Genomic DNA, 14,911 nt, shown 5'->3' on the forward strand with positions numbered 1-14,911 from the left:
TTTAAAAATTTTTATTCTTATAAGATAATTAAAAATTAAGATCACAGACAAGAATTAGAAATACATTTCTTATAGATTGTTGATTGCAAAGAAATCCATATGTCTCTTCATGGCATATATTTAAACCAGGCAAGGTAGGGATTTAGTCTTGACGTGTGTTTCTGCCCAAGGGAGAACCAGCTCATTTCTACAAGGCTGTAGACAGCAGCAATGCAGTGCTTTTTTTCAAAAAGCGTCTCTGCATTCATACGAGTCCCTTGATATAGAAGTACAAAAGGAAAGCCTCAGCATTAGGGTTTGTAAAACACAAAAGAGAGACTCTGTCCTACCAGGCTGTAGGTAAGAATTTTACAAACCATGCTAACGTCTTGCAAATTTAGTGTATCTTTTTAGCATGTAAAGAAAGTCACAAAGTAGACTGGGTTTTGATAGGATTGACCGTACAGGCTTTCCTGCTTACCAGTTCTGTGTTGTATGTGGCGTATGCAAAGTGCCTCTGTCCTCTCAGTTGGCGGGGATGACTGTGCCATCGGCCGGGAAAGGAGAAGTGGTATAACCCTTTCCCCAGGCGGGCATTCGCCATTCAATCCGATTCCCTTTTATACACTTGATCTCTCCACTGTGATGTCCGCAAAGTGATGTACTAGGTTACGGGTAAAAATGAGAAGTATTTATTTCAGCTCCTTTAACGGGGACAGGATAGGGCAAATGCACCATGGAAGTTAGGATAGGGTTTTCTGTGTTCAGTGTCACTCCCAGCCATTCTGATTCTTGACTTTTGAAAAGTCACAGGCAGATTACCTCTATTTTTCCTAAATATCAGTTTATGAATACATATATAAAACCATCAGTACAGTAGATACTGTATGTTAAGTACTTTTAGTTTGCCATGCACCATGGTGAATATTTTATGCACCAGAATACCATTTGATTTTTGCAACATTTCTGAGAAGTTGGGCCTGATCCCTACCTTATGGACACAGAAACGAGTGTGGATATGCAGCTTTTGGATACCCCATGGGTAAGCAGTACCTTGCTTAATACTCAAACCCATTAGGTCAAAGACTGTCCTCTTAACTTGCTCTTGCTGGGTGAACTGATTTGTAAGACAAAAAAAGCCTTTTGGAATTTGAACAGTAATTCCCATGTTAGCCACTTTTGAGATCTTAAATTTTGGGTGTTACACTTTTTAGAATTGTAACACATTTATTTCTCTGTGTAAAATTAAACGACCTTGAATTTTGGAACTGTGACACTAACACAGTATAAAGCCACATCATTGGATTTTCTATTTGGCAAAAGATTTGGGAGAAAATGCAAAGCTTCACATATTAATACATAAAAAGGGAAATGATAATGTTAATTTTTTACATCTCCGTGGAGAATCTTATGTTATTCCTAGAGATGTGAGTAAGCTGGTTACATTTAAGCTTTAAACTATAGGTAGCTAAAAGTAACTCAGTAACTGAAATTGAACCAATTATTGCCGGGTTTGAGACCTTTTTTATCATTAATTACTAACAATGCCATTCGCTAGCGTCCTATTTCTAAGATGCATCCACACTTTTACTTCACTGATTTGATTTTGCTGCAGCACCACCGAGAAAGTGCGCTGCGTTTCCAGCCCTTCTTTTATGGGTGAGGAAATGAAAGCATTTAGTTAACAAATCAAGTTTAAGCTCAAAACAGAAACTTCTTCCTGTATTCTCAGTGCCTCCTAAGAAAACAAATGAAAAGTTGAATGCAAGAACTTTTTCCCCTCAGTACTCATGTTTAGAGTCTTCCTACTAAGGGCTGTGTCATTTCTGAAAATGACTTATACCTTTAAAACCCGTGAGGGGAATGGTTGTGTATGGGATGAGGGCAGGGTGCATGTGCGTGCCCGGGGAGGTGTGCAGTAGCATACATTTGTGGGTGGATCTTTACCTAAAATGTTGCTTTCTGCTGCAGGCACTCTTCTCTGACCCAGCTATTCATTGTGGATTTCTGGTCAGAAATTAGTTTCTTCTTGCATTCTTAAAATTGAATATTTTTTCTGCCTACACATATATTTTTAATTTGCTTCTAGTGTTATCAAAACGCTCATATAAACAACAAGTATATTTGGTGAGAAAGAAAGAAAGATGAGACTGATTTTAGTAATATTTTTCCTTCCATATAGCGAGAATTAGCAAACACTAAATTTGCTGTTCAGTTATCTGTCTGATTCCTGCCTCCTTGGAACACCTAAGTTCCTCAGAAGGGCAGAAAGACTTTCACTTGCTGTGTCCTCTGGTTGTGACATTCAGATAGTAAGACTGCAAGATAAAGCTGGCTCATTATTTTAGTTTCTTTTAAGGGGTCACTGCTCCGTTGATATATACCTGATTAACCTTTTAATAACTTTTTAAATTTTTAATTAATTTATTTTTTTGGTACCGGGAATCAAACTCGGGACCTGATGCTTGCCAGGAAGGTGCTTGTGCTGCTGAGCTGTATCCCCCGCCCTTCATGACATTTTTTAAAAGTGAAAAGTGATTAAAATACTGAGAGTTTTGTTTGTTTGTGTTGATTTTGGTGCTGGGCTTTGAACCCAGGGCCTTGCAAGTGCTAAGCCTGTGCCCTACCACTGAGCCACCCTGTAGCCCCCAAATACTCAGGCTTTAAGGACTTAATTTTTACACTTGAAAAAGGAAATGTCTGTTTACAAATATAAATGACATTTTAAGAGCAGGATGAAAATTATTTAAAAAGTCATTGGAAAGAATTTTGGAATAAAATTAATTTCAAAGGGGACAAATTTATTTTGCAGCTATTCTATACTGAGTGAGGAGTGCAGACACATACGCATGCAGTTGTTGCTAGCCAGAAATTAATGTCCTATGAGAAATAAGTTGCTAAGTAATTATGCAACCTTCCTTAAATGTTTCTGGCTTCTGCTTTATCCTAGTAAAGTTATCTTTCAGTCTATATTTTAATTTATGAACATAATAATGTAGCTTAACTCAGTTGTTTTCTTTAAAAATGTTCAGAAGTCATGAATCCCTAAATTCCTATATATGTTCATTTTCCCAATAAGTGTTAAATATTGTTCAGTTGCTGTGTTTATTCTCAGGATCTTAGAAAGTGAGTTATGTGATGTTTGGTTGTTATGTTATTAATCAGTTATTAGTATTCAGTCTTTTTTTTTTTTTTTTGTCTTTTTTGGAAAGAAAGTCTCATTATATAGTTCAGCTGCCTTTGAACTCATTATGTGACCCAAAGTGGCCTCGAACTCAAAGCAGGGCTCCTTCCTCTACCTTCCGAGAGCTGAAATTATAGGGATACATTACTGTGCCTGGATAGTACCCAGTACTTTTTAAAATAATAAATTTGAGTTTAAGAAGAAAAGCAGTGCTTGCTTCAGTAGCACATGGACTACGAAGAAAAGCAAAGAAACATTGATAAGATTCCTTTAAAAATGAAAGTTTTTTTTTTACCTGGAGACAGAGAATTTTTGTAATTGTCCTTGTACCATATCATTCTTATGAAAACTTGGAATGTGTGTACTACAGTATAACATTTTCATTGTAATTATTTCTGTATAAATATGAAAATCTTTGTCCAGCAGTTTTATGTTCAGTACTTGATATAAAACTTCTTCTGTCTCAAAAAGTAGTTGTCATTTAACATCTCTACTTACTGGTTTTACCTTAGAAAATGTCTCAGTATAGCCAGGCTGCTATAACCAGAATACCATGGACTCTGGGGGCTTAAACAACAAACTTTTATTTACACAGCATAGAATTTGGCAATTCTGATCAAGGGTCAGCAGACCAGCTGTCTGATGAGACTCACCTTCTGGCTCACAGATGGCGATCTGTGTCTTCCCCTGGCACAGGGGCAGGGTGCCTTCAGGTTCTCTTTCCTAGGGACGCTAATGGTACTCATAAGAGCTCCATCTTGGTGACCTAATCAGCTCCCCTATGCCCCACCTCCCAATGCTGTGACTTTGGGGATCAAGCAGGACTTCAGTTGGGGTTGGGGAGGAGCACAAACGTTCAGACTTTAACTGGGGAAATTTCTGTCTTTTACACATGGGAAGCAATTTTGTTTTTTGAGAACTGGCATTTTTTGAGTATGGATTGATCTCTGTGTAGAACTTTTTCTTTCTTTTTCTGCGGAGGGAATAGTGACAATTGAACCCAGACCCTTTGCTGCATCCTCTGCCCATTTTAAATTTTGAGTCCGATTTTAGCTAGAACACTAAGTTGGCCAGACTGGGTTAGAATTTGGGATTCTCCTGCTTTGGCCACCCAGAGTGCTGAGATTACAGGCATGTATCATCATGCCCAGCTTCTGCATAGGGCTTTATAAAGGAGAAAGTTTCGGTAGCTTTGAGAGTTAAATCACTTGGTCCTTCACCTACCAGAAATGAAAATGAGAAAACTTTGAGTAAAATGTTCAAAAATCATTGTGGATTTCCAGTCAGAAATTATTTTCTTCTCTCATTCTTAAAATTGAATGTCTATTTTTTCTGCTTATACATATATTTTTCATTTGTTTCTAGTCTTATCAAAACACTGATGAATTTTCCTAAGTGAGAATCTAAAATTATGCATGTAAGAAAATTAAGTTATTTAAAATGGGGTGGATTGTTTAGGCCTAATCAAAAGCAAAACCTATCAATGTTTGCTTATTGCAACTTCTATTCAACATTGACTATTACAAATAGCCCTTGTCTATTATTTGGAAAAGTGTAGCTTACTCTATTACTAGTTTAATCCCTTTTATTGCAGAATAATAGAAGTATCCAAGATAGCAAGTAAATTTAAATCAGAGATGAGAATCTAATAAGGCCTTTGGAATTATAGCATGCCAATAAAGTTCTGGTAGTTACTATTTTATAAAACAGACTAGCGGAATTTAGAAAGAAATGGTATTAGATTGTTTGCTCTCCATGGTAGAAATTATTTTGTTTGAATTCAGTGTTAGAATTTCCATCAGCAAAAGGCACACTGTAGGATAATTATTGGAGTGGGCACCTATGTTTGTGGGATAATCACTCCTAAAAAGAAGAGCAATTTCTTCTACATTTTATGATGGTCATTGTCAGAGAAAACTATATTGTAAAATCATTTTACATTGCTAACTTTTCTTTTTTTCCAAACTGTACTGAAAGTATAATTGGCCTTGGTGATGTTCTTTTTTGTTCATGCAATAAAGCACTAATCCTTCAGTTATTTGAAGAGGATATATTTTTTAATGGGCATTTTTTCATGTACTTTTTCTTAGTTATGCTCACAAAAGCTATGAAGTTTAAAGTTATGGTATGTGGGACTAGTTCGTGGAGCCTCGACCCTGAAAAAAGACACAGGAAGATGTAGCAACCACAGGTCCTTTAAGACTTTAGATAAAATCAGATGTGAAATCAGTGTGTAAAAATGAGAGAAACTCTTGCTGGAACTTATGGACAAGGCACTACTGCACAGATTTGCTTGGAACTTTCCTTCCAGGCAGTCTTTCTAAAGAGAGTTGTGTTCTCTTTATTGCTTGAGCAGTCGGCCTTAACACCGCGTTATTTGGACACACACAAATTCATACAAGCTTTGTGTGTGTGTGTGTGTGTATATATATATATATACACACACATATATAAATATTGCTGAGTGATCATCTCAAATGTTTCCTTGTTTCTGCGACTTAGAGATAGCAGAAGGTAAGCGTTAGTCCTTTACAGTTTTAGGAAAAGTACTTGTAGAGATTAAAATTACAGAAAAATACATCTACTGCGGCATGTATGTGTATATATAAAAACAGTTACTATATGTGAGATTTAGTGGAGATTTTTCAGCCACGAACCAATGTGTTTGCTTTTAACATTTTGTTAAATTTTAGTCATATGCCAAGGTTTCTGGGACACAGAATGGGTACCAGAAATCAGATAAGTGTTTAAAACCATGAAACATGCCTTTAAGCTTATATCCTTGTGCTTTTTCTCTGCTGCCCTGGAACTTCTGTGAGGTTCTGTCATTTTCAATCAGCAAAGCGTACGTGTGACCAGTGTATCTGATAAACTTGTCAATGCCTCCTTAAAGCAGGATTCCCCAACCTATTCAGTTCAGACCCCCGTGCTTCATTTCAAGTAGCATCTTGAAAAGACAGCGCTGTGTCACAGGCAGCTGTGTATAGCCGGCTCAGTCTACAACTAATTTGTGCAGGAAAAAATTAAATCAGGAGCTAAATTATTTCATGATTGCTCATTCCCAACAGAGTTGGGCATCATTCTGAAGAAAATATCAAATAATTGGTTTCAGGCCGTGTCAGACACATGCAATTCCCTTCTCTAATGGCTGTGTGTGGTAGCACCAGGCCTCAGGGGTCAGCAAGGAACTGGAAATAGCTTAGTGCCAGGCACGGCAATAGAGAGCTGGAGCACATAGGAAATGAAGTGGCAATAAGTGCAATCCATGGGGGAAATGTGCTTCACTTGGAGTTTAATATATCGGTTCAGAATCTGGCAGGAGGCCATGCAACAATTGTTTACCTTTTTGTCAGCATCTACATCTGTTCTGTTTTGTAAACAGCGCTTAACTCTCAGTCGGTAAATGCCGGAATCAATAACAACTGTTAAGGGATTTCCTTAAGCACCCCCTCCCTTCTTTTTTTCATATTCTACAACAAATGCACAGTATAAACAATGTTTGCTTTAGATTAACAAGGAGCAGACATTAACAGGGTCAAAGGGATTTGTTTGGGGACATTTTATAGCTTCTTGGGTCTACAGTAATTATATCTGTGTGATCTGAATGTATTTTGTAACCTATCCAAATTAAACTGTTAAAAAAATGCTAGCACACAGTAATGAAGATGATTTTTTATAATTATCTTAAGTACTGTGTATAGAAAACTGCTGGCACTGTTTGTAATAATTTAGTTCTGTGCAATATTGTTTATTACAGCTGCTATACAGAAATATTAAGTTGCTTTCTGCAGCTTTAGGAAATCAGTGATTATATCCAGCAGTAATAATTATTTAAAACATGCTTTTAGTGAAAAAAAAAAAACAAACCATACACACACACCATATTGATACATAAAAATTGGTTGCTCTGTGACTTGTGCCTATAAAACTAAGCATATTGTCAGTAACGGCAAAAGAAAGAACAGCCTTCCTTGTAAGTCCACTGTCTTCAGGAGAGACCAAGTAGATGAATGCTATCATAAACACAAGATTATAATAGTTATGGAATCACTTAAAACTGAGTGAGACCAAGACCAGAGGAACATGTTATTGATACAGAATTTATGCAAGCATTTCTTCATGCCCTATTTTGGAATTTTGCTTCTTAAAATTTTCACATTCACAATTGCTGAGTTGTCTTTGTTTTTACTACACTACTTCCTATCTGATTTAACACAAACCTAATTCTGATTTCAGAATTTTGTTTTATTCTGTTTTTATTTGTGTGATAAGCATTAAAGTTAGGTTTCTCCTTCATTTTTCTCAAATGTGTGACTGTTTTGAACCCTTTGTTGGATTAACAAATCACAAATAAAATTTGGAAAATCTTTTATTGGGTCACTGAGTGAAGATTTGTATCCTGTGTTTTAAAAAAATTATGTCTAAGGATTTGGTGTAAATTTTTCATTTTTTTAAATTTGGTGATTGAACCCAGAGCCTTGCACATGCCAGGCAAATGTTCTAACACTGAACTATATCCTCCATCCTTTAGCAACCATTGCAACAGTTATTTTTGTTTCATTTACTTAAATTATTTTGGCCAAGTTTTTCTTTTTAAAGATAGTCTGTCACTATTTTGCAAAATAACTTTAATTAGAAATAAAAATTTGGGAATTTTGATAATTTTTATTTTACTCCTGTTGAGACTACAGAGTATTTTGGCTTCATTTTTGACTTTACACAATTTTAATTTACTTGGCATTTTGTTACTGTGTGTGATATTAATTACTGTATGATAATGTGCATGCACCCACAAATTCTATGTATACTATTCGTTATGATCATCCAGAAGGTCTAGCTTTTGGGTCTTTCATCACAATGCACTTTACATAAATATGTACTTTATTTTAAGTTTGTATTGGCTTTACTAAATGAAGTGTAAAAGTTTTCAGGTTTAGAGGCTAGACGAGTTCTGCCCTTCATATATACATTTATCCAAAGATAGAAGACTCACTTTATTACCAATTCCCATGACGACATGTGCATGACTCAGTAAAAATAAAGTGACATTTAACACTTTACATGTCTCATGTGTAAGTAAAGAAAAAAGATTATTTTGATAGATTATTTTTTTTCTCCAGAATAGGATCCACTATTGAAAGCAATGGACAAAACTTAGAAGCCAACTTTCACCTTTTGTAATTTATTCCGATACCAAGGGAAAATGGCCTTATGATATCCAATATTTGAATTATAGAAATTATAGCAGTAAAAGAATTTAGCCTGCAATGCTTGTGTTTTGCCTCCTAACATCTACTTGATAGAAATGAAAATCCCATCTTTATCCTCTCATGTTAAATATTTTAAATGAAACCTGAATCATTTAGTATCCAAGTCACAAACTTTTAGGATTGAAATTTTTATATCACAGGTCAAAATGTTCAAAGTTTCATTACTCTTGAAGTAATCAAAGTGGCTATCTTGCATGTATATTAGCATTAAAATTAACTATCTCTAACAGGCCTTGAAAAATCATAGTGGTTAGCAGTATCTATCCGGATGGACTATGTAAGGCCCTCGTGGGGGGATGGGTATTGTGTATGGATCATTAGCCAATTTTAAAAAATTGATTGCTAAAAGTAGCCCTTTGTTGTATGAGGTGAAGGTAATAATCATTATTCCCTGAGCAAAGGGAAGATTAAGTGCTAATTAGCAGGTTATGAAGTGTGCAGTTGTAGTTAGAGCATAAGGAGTATTTTCCCACTGATCGCAAATGCTACCTGGGGACAATAGAATCAACAAATTGATTGCTGATGGCTAACTGTAATTTTCACCCCTCCTCAGTAATATTAAACGTCACATGGTTGAATTACTCGGTATCACAGCAAAAGTTTCAGTGCTGAAATCTTAACTTGTGTAAACATTAGAATTTTCTGTTAATCTGTTATTCTTTAGAACATATCCTGTGCATGTAGTGTGTCTGTTATTAATTTGATTTTTTCCTCTAAGAACCTGAAGTCCTTATTAAAGTTTACTCTTCTTTCCTTGTTTTTTCTCACTTGCCCTGTTTTCTTGTTGGGTTTTTTGCAATTCTCTGAGGTTGAACCTGAGGTTTCCACACTGAACCGTATCACCCAGCTCCCCTGTTTTTTACATTGAAAAGAAGATGGATGTGGTCATCTTTATACCAATTTTAAAAAGAATTTCAGTAATTCACTTTCACAGTCATCAGATAAGAATTGCATGGTTATGTTTCTTTTCACAGCTTGAAAAATCTAATCTTTATTGATGATATGTTGGAGCTAACATTTTATGCTTAGTTATTTATGCAGTAATTTTGATTTGATCTTGGAAATAGGCCTTTAAATTGATATCTCCATGAAATAAAGAGATGTATATAGAGATTGACTTCTTAAAGTATCACACGGGCATAATCCTATTTCTCAAATTTTATTTGTAATAAATATAAGGGATTTATAATAAAGCAGCCTTTGTTAATAATGATTTATATACTTTTCCAGAAAGAACAGATTTATACTTTTTAAACAACAGTGAAGATTTACACATACTAAGATCAAATCTAGCTTTCATATTGGATCACTCATAAAAATAAGATTAGTCATCTAATACCGATTTGGGATCACTCACACTGCTTTGGGATGAAGACACAAGAGCACAGGCTGTGTCCCCAACTTATCATAAGCCCTCTGGGGCCTTCTAGCGTCCAAGTGAATTCCAAGCATGCAGGTCCCTTTCATCTTGGCAAATCTAGAAATCTTTGTAAACACAAAAAGCTATAAATCTATAAATGGATGCCCCCGCCCCCAGTACTGGGATTGAACATAAGACCTCACTATGCCACATCCCCAGCCCTTTTTAATTTAATTAATTAATTAATTTATTGGACTAGAGTCTCACTAAGTTGTCTAGGCTGGGCTTGAATTTGCTATCTTCCTGCCTTAGCTTCCCAGAGCACTGGAATTACAAAACTGCACAACCAAGCCCAGTTTAAATAGCTTCTTTCGGATCCTCTTGCTTCCTGTGAGTGAGAGAAGACTCAGATGGTGACTGAAGAGAGGGGATTTACAGTGTACATTGCAGTACGCTGTCCCTTGTCTCCTCCCCCATCTGATACAAGACTCTGTTGCTTCCATTATTTACTTTTTTTGTTACTTACAAGCAAAAATCTTGGATAAATATAATTCTGTCAATGAATTATTTATGGTACTCTGTGTGTGTGTGTGTGTGTGTGTGTGTGTGTGTGTGTGTAGTGCTGGATATCAAATCCACAGGCTTGCCACATGATAGGCGTGTGCTCTACCACTGAGCTACACTCAGATTTACTTAGGATATTTCAGGCCTCTGATAATGTTCTGTTTATGTGCTTTGCTGAAGGTATAGAGATTTACAAGCTAATGTAATGAGGCTCTTTCTCCAGTAGGTGCCTTTGAATTTCGGGTACATTCCTGTGACCATTTTCCTTGACACACAGGATGGCAGAGGTATCTTCAGCTTCGTGTTCTTATAGTGCCATGCCACTCTGAGCAAAAGGTGAAAGGGTTGATGGTGTCGCCCAGTGGTACAGTGGCTACCTAGCATCTGTGAGGCCCTGGGTTTGATCTCCAGCACCACAAAAACAGTACGGAAGTCCGGCTCTGGGTACCCTGCTTAGCTTTCAAGAAGATACCAAAGTTTGAAAAATAAACAGTGGGTTCTTCCTTCTTTGATAGAGCACTGTGTTTGCTTACCAAGTGGCAGCACTTGCTTCTGAGTCCTTAGGACAAATGTGAGATGTTCTTGAGTGTTCTTTAAGGATAACAAGAGGGAAGGGAGATGCATAGAAGCTGGAGTGGTAGTGTCAGAGAGTGGGATAGTGTGAATGCTATGGGAAGAGCTAGAGCAGAAAGAAGAGGTTCCTGTGAAGAACTGTAAATCTGTAAGTCCACAGAGAAAGATGCCCTCTGATTTGTAGGGAGTGGGATCTCGTCAGATGCCTTCCCAATGAAAGAAGAGAACAACTCATATACTGTATGCTCCTCAGAGACAGAATGGGAGGAGATGGCTGTGCTTCCAAAACATATGCCAGCAGCCTTTCTGGAGCCCAGGCTTGTTTCTGTTTGTTTCAGAAATAATATAAATTGGTAAAATTAAAGCTTTGGGAACATCTTGAATGTGTTTCCTCAGCAAGGGAAAGAGATGATAAAAATCAAGATTGTTTAGGCTGTTGTAGGAATGTTAGAGAGAATGCATTCATTTATCAGCTAGGAGATTATGTGAAGAGGGCCAAGATTTACACTGTGGGGGTGGGAAGAATGAGAAATACAGATTGCCTTTATCATTAAACATGGAAAGTTATATACCAAGTTATACATTTCATAAACTTTATGAAGCTCCAATTTCTTCTTGAGCGCACTTGTAGATTTCAGCATGTCAGGTATTTAAAATCTGAAATAAAGTGAACAAAATGATTCACTAAAACTGCCTTTTAAAGGAATGTTTTTATTACTTTAAATAAATTACTAGAGTAGTAAATTTTCATTATAAAATTAAAATATTAAATATATATAAAAGAAAAAATCAGTCTTTATATTCTCTTCCTTCCAGTTCCAACCTCCAGCGTGACAGCTTCTGCTCATACGCTGTTGAATAGAAATTTTCTTTTCAATAAGAGTCATTTGTAGGAAAATGGATGCATCCTGAAATCGTAATGTTAAGTGAAATAAATCACACTCACAGTTTAAATATCACATAATTTATCTTATATGAGAAACCCAAATTACAAATACAGAGAAAACTAAAAGATTATAGGAAGTAGGAAGATAAATCTTTCTCAAGGTATTATATCATTATTCAATCATTTAATTGACAAACTCCATTGGTAGACATTAAGATTTTCCCATTTCTTTTCCTTGAAAGTTTTATTTCTAGAAGTGATATTCCTGGGTGAGGGAAGGAGCTAGTTTAACTTTTGAGAACATATTCATATATGACAGCAAGTCACCTTGTCAGTATAATACTATATATAACCTGTTTATATGTCTTAAATAAAGATAACAGTGCTTAGTTAGAAAAGTAATTGCCCTCCAAAACAAATATACCTACCATCTTAACTACAAATGCGTGTGTTCATTAGACATCCAGTCATTCACTGTGATTTGTAAAGTGAGTATTGAAATCCCTGTGCACGCCTGCCTCCTTCTGGATCCTCAAGGCTATTGCTGTCTTGACAACCGCCCTGGGCTGCAAAGGAGGCCTGGGTAAGCGATGGTAGTGACAGAGCAGCACTGACTGCTCAGTGTCCTGAAGGTCCTGGGGCTTTGGAGACTGACACACTTGGCTTTGCCTTCCAGCTTTGCCACTTAGCAGCTAGGAGCCCGAAGATAGATTGATTACCTTCCTTCTGAGTGTCCCCTCATTTAATCTAGAAGATAGATATTACAACAAAACTTTGCTCATAGTATTTAAGTATTAGTACAGATCTTATACATAGTAGCTGGCATAAACCACTTTGTTATATTTAAGTAAAGCATGTGCATATGTGTTAAATATGTACTGTATACATATCGGGATGTGTGTATAGCATTGTATTGACAAGGTGATTTGCTGTCAGATAATAATGGGATGTTTCTAAACACCCGTATATGACTAAGGGCTGAATATGTGTTATTCTTTAAAATCATTTGCACGATCAACACTTCATTTTATGTTTAAAGTACTTTATATAATATTTCCTGGAATTTAAAAATAAACACTAGCAGTGAAATAAGACTAAATTAAAAACAGTAAATGTATCCAGAGATCCTCTTTGCTTATCCTTATGCTTCTGGCCTCTGCTGTGTGTGAATGACTTGCCGGGTCTAGTTCAGCTCTACATCTCCTGCTAGCCGCGTACCTCCAGAGCTAAAAATCCTTCTCATTTGCTCTGTCAGGTGGTCCACAGGCACTCCAAACACAGCAGGGGTGGCCAGGACGTCTCACCATCCCCTGAGCCCTGCTTCTGTCCCCTGTCTAAGTTAGTGGCACTAATAATCGCCTGGTACAACTGTTGCTCACTTTCTCCTCCTGCCCCACCCCGTACCATCAAAACAATCACCCAGATTTGTCACTTTGTCTCCCCATCTAAATATTTCCCAATCTATCTGCTCCTCTCCATTTCTGCCACTGAGGGCGAATTTAGGTCTTTTTACTTGGGCTTTTCAAATCATTTGGCTTTGCTTTTTAATTGGCTTCCTTACACTTTGTTTTCCTCTACGACATCTGCCAAGCACACTTTACGGCCTGCTGCAAGCCCTTCCCAACTGCTCCTCATCTCCGTCAGGACAGGGCCCAGCAGCTGGGCGTTACAAAGCCAGCCTGTCCCGACCCTGCACCTGCCTTCCTCAGCCTCACCCCATGCTTTTTACTCCAGTAAAACACTGAACAGACAGAAAGCCCTGCTGGTGATGTGATTTGTGCTACCTCCTCTCCTCTTCCCCGCTTCTTTGCCTAATTCCCATTGATCCTTTCTGACCGCTCGTGTGTCATTTCTTCTAGGACGTTTTCTGTAAGCCAGAGCCCTTAATCTGTACTCCCACTGCACCTCCATATGCCTTTCCCAAGGCTCTGAGAATATTCTATTAAAATATCTAATTAGGGGCCTGCTTCCCCATATGGACTCTAAGCACCTCAAGGGCAGGAATTATTTATTTCTGTGGCACCCAATCCACTGCCTAACACATACCAGGAGTTCAATGACTATTTTTTAACAAAGCCATCTTCTTAAAATAAATCAGTATCTTGAGATATAATAGTCTATATTGATAGCCAACTAATCAACTTATTAATTGAGCTCCTACTATTTAAAAAATATTATGGCAAGATTAATGGGCTTTCCCACCCAAAAAAAGATCTTTGCCTCCTATGTAGATCAAGAAATAAAATAGAAATATGTGAAAAGCTGTTAGAAGTTATACAGACAAGCAGTTGGAACATTCAGGGAAGAAAGTGCTTCTGCCAGGTAGGGGTCCCTCCTGACTTCTCACCAGGGTGATCAAGATGCAGTGAAACCATATTGGCTCCAGGATGAGCAGGAGCTAGAGAAGCAGAAAGCAGGCAGAGATGAACCACAGTGCTCGTTTCCTGGTGGTGTTCTGCAGTACAGGGAGAAGTGTTAGCTCTGAAATAGAACTCCAAAGTGAGAAATGTGCACAGAATGGAAGGTTTATTTGGAAAACACAGGCAGAAAGAAAACATGAGCCTTGTTTCTCAGGTCTTCTGGCTTCTCTCACGTTATCACCTAAGCCCGAGAGTTCACTTGGGGTCACATTCTGTAACCCAATCCCACTGTACCACCCGAGCCCCACTACCCCTGGATCAACCAATGATATTTCATTTCAGAAAACTACTTTCCCCAGGCCACTTTTCCCCTGAAGTTTGAAATCAGTTTAAATCCTGATTTTGTGTGGTGTCATCAAGCCCTTAGAGCTAGAGGTAAAAAAGAATAAGCCACAGAGCAGCGTGAGGGGGAACCTGAGTTTGGCCCAAGAAGAGCTTGCATGGCAGAAGGGAAAGGAAAAAGGTTTCCTTTCAGTTCAGACAGCACCCGCAGTAGAGGTTACTGTGGCTCGTTGGGGACGGTGAAGAAAACGTGACTGGCACATAGGACTTTTCAACAAATAGTTGGCGAAGGCTAATTAGCCGGGGCTGTAAACCTGCAAGTGACACCTTTGTTCTTCTCTGATATTTACTCAAAAAAAGAGAACATTTACTAAAAGAAGAATGTAGTTAAGC

The 14,911-nt window shown here is 37.4% G+C and overlaps 1 protein-coding gene and 1 long non-coding RNA gene across 9 annotated transcripts in view; one reads left to right on the plus strand and one right to left on the minus strand.

Moving 5' to 3' along the window:
• The window catches only part of Kiaa0825 (KIAA0825 ortholog), a 384,762-nt gene that overhangs the window by 62,050 nt on the left and 307,801 nt on the right, over positions 1-14,911 (plus strand). The window lies entirely within an intron of this gene.
• On the minus strand, positions 11,400-14,427 carry LOC106148251. Its single transcript, XR_001233524.1, has 3 exons — positions 14,164-14,427; positions 12,245-12,382; positions 11,400-11,587 (listed from the first exon to the last, which is right to left on the minus strand). It is a non-coding gene; the product is annotated as an uncharacterized LOC106148251 (long non-coding RNA).

The sequence above is a fragment of the Chinchilla lanigera genome, unplaced genomic scaffold (assembly GCF_000276665.1).
Source record: "Chinchilla lanigera isolate Chin_1 unplaced genomic scaffold, ChiLan1.0 scaffold00017, whole genome shotgun sequence".
NCBI classification, from domain to species: domain Eukaryota; kingdom Metazoa; phylum Chordata; class Mammalia; order Rodentia; family Chinchillidae; genus Chinchilla; species Chinchilla lanigera.